Below are 2,666 nucleotides of genomic sequence, written 5' to 3' on the forward strand. Positions count from 1 at the left end.
AATGGACTTGAGGACACAGGGAGGGGGAAGGGTAAGCTGGGACAAAGTGAGATTCTTCTTTTAAAAGGCTTGTTGCTCCTACATAAAGTTTTAGAGCACCTGGCTTTGTGGGAGAGAAGTGCTGCCTAATTCCAGCAATTACTTGTATTTTAAATCCTAGAAACTCATACATTTTTAAAAATCTGCAATATTCTTGGGTCGGTTGCTTGCTGCTGTATGTTGTAAACTGAAGTGTCACTCATTTTACCCTCCCCAAACCGAGGTTCTCTCTAAGATAACTGATATGTTCACCAAGGAAGTCCTAACAACTTTTATAGGATATTTTTCTCTCTTAAAAATTATAGACTGCCTCACTGAGTACACAGCTACAAGGTGGAAATATTCAAAGGTCTAAAAATAGAATAATGACTAAGTAAACTGGTTGCTATACTTATTCAATTGGACATTATGCAGGCATTAAAATCAAGGTTATGAAGACTATATAATTATATTAAATATGCCTATGAGTTGCTAAATGACAAAAGCAGAGGCAAGTCAAAAACTTGTATATATACTTGTATGTTTGCTGTATATGTATATATCTATTCCTAGTCTCTAAGATATATTATATAACCAGTCTGTCATGCCCTTAATTTTTGGAAGGGTATACAGTCCATTGCTGGAAAGTCTTAAATGATCAAATGCACACACATTGGCCAGAGAATGGTGCAATACTGTTCTTTGCTTTTTGCCTCAAGTCATTTTTAGGTTCATTATGAGTTCATTTGGAGGGAGATCAAGGAGTCTATTCTGTTCCCGCTGCTCTCTTCTCCCCCTCCCTTAATGTCCCTTTGTCTTTACCCTTTGGCTGTTCCCTCATGGCTAGGCTCTTTCCTCTTGGCCCTTAGAATCCATTCAGTTTGTTTTTTCATAAAGCTGGTGTGTGTGTATGTGTGTGTTTATGTGTAAGTGACACAGGTCAGTCCTGCCTCATGGATAGGCATCCACAGACAAAGAAACCTTCTAAATAACTAAGAGGAAGGGGTTCGTAGAATGTCATTGTTCTTTTTGTCTCTCTTGTTCTTCTATTTTGCTAATCTGATCTGAGTCTCATAATGAGATGACCACTTGCTTTTCTTCAGAAATGAAGTGATGCAAGAAGGAAACTCTACCTACCTATGTTTAGGAGGATGGGACCAGAAGGCAATCTTACCAAAAGATTTATGGTGGTTTTATTAGAGGGGCATATTGCATTTAGTTTTTTCCATTTTTTTCCTAATTTCCAAAGTGCATATAATGGGTTATAATACTTTACAATATAATAAGAAATTATGAAAACAGTGGATGAAGACACTTCTTAGTTTATTGATTAGGAAGTTGAATTCCAGTTCAGGTAAGTGAGGTGTCCAAGAAAAACTAGTGAGTAGCAGAACCAGGCCTAACAGCAGGGAGGAATTATATTCTTGTGGAAGGCAGGTAAGCATCGATGACACACCTAAATTCTTAAAATGGGTCCACCATCTTCCAGCTTCATTACCTAGGGAAGTCTTTTCCTCTCTTGGAGCCTCAGTTTCCTCATTTATAAAATGGCGATAACTGGTTGAATTGTGATTTCCACAGGCTTTACACATGATAGCACATGTTAAGTACGTAGCACAACAAAACAGAGGAGGCCTGAGGCCACGCCAGCTTTCCTCTCCCGGTGGCCAGCTGCCCGTATCAGACCTGAGCTCCAGCCAGTGGCCCGCCTCTTTGCGTCACTAGCGCCATGGCTCTCAGCAATGCCGATGTGCAGAAGCAGATTAAGCACACAATGGCTTTTATTGAAAAAGAAGCCAATGAGGAAGCAGAAGAAATAGACGTGAAGGCAGAGGAAGAGTTCAACATTGAGAAGGGTTGTCTTGTGCAAACCCAAAGACTGAAGACTATGGAATACTATGAGAAGAAAGAAAAGCAGATTGAGCAACAGAAGAAAATTCAGGTGTCCAATTTGATAAATCAAGTGAGGCTCGAAGTCCTCAGAGCGAGAGATGGATGATCTTATCACAGACCTACTAAATGAAGCAAAGCATAGACTCAGCCAAAGGGTAAAATATACAACCAGGTACCAAGTACTGCTGGATGGAATGGTCCTCCAGGGTTTATACTAGTTATTGGAGCCCGGAATGATTGTTCGTTGCGGGACATAAGATTTCCCTCTGGTGAAGCCTGCAGTGCCAATCCCTATGTACAAAATCGCCACGGAAAGAGATGTTGATGTCCAGATTGATCAGGAGGCCTACCTGCCTGAGGAAGTAGCTGGCGAGGTTGAGATCTATAATGGGGATCGCAAAATCAAGGTTTCCAGTACTCTCAAAAGCTGGCTGGGCCTCATAACCCAGTAGATGATGCCAGAAGCGTGGGGAGCCTTGTTTGGTGCAAACGCCAACAGGAAGTTTTTGGACTATGCCTGCGGGAGGTGGTGTCCACCAACTGCTGTGATGTGGACACTTCTGACATTTGAAGAAACAAGATGACCTGTATAGCATCCTCCTTGCTGTTCTCATATTCTGTATTTATCAGTGGATACCCTTTTTTAGCTAACGCCCCTGGCTCATTGGTAGCAATGGGAGAGCTTTGCTTAATATGATCAGGAAACCTTCCTCTAGCTTATCTGACAGTAATACAACTTCCCGCTGGTTCTGCAG

General features: G+C 41.4%; 1 pseudogene; it reads left to right on the forward strand.

Annotated features, from left to right (window-relative positions):
• Window positions 1–1,747: 1,747 nt before the first annotated feature.
• On the forward strand, window positions 1,748–2,355 carry LOC132426690 (V-type proton ATPase subunit E 1 pseudogene; annotated as a pseudogene).
• The last annotated feature ends 311 nt before the right edge of the window (window positions 2,356–2,666 follow it).

This window comes from Delphinus delphis, chromosome 6, assembly GCF_949987515.2.
Source record: "Delphinus delphis chromosome 6, mDelDel1.2, whole genome shotgun sequence".
In the NCBI taxonomy this organism is placed as follows: domain Eukaryota; kingdom Metazoa; phylum Chordata; class Mammalia; order Artiodactyla; family Delphinidae; genus Delphinus; species Delphinus delphis.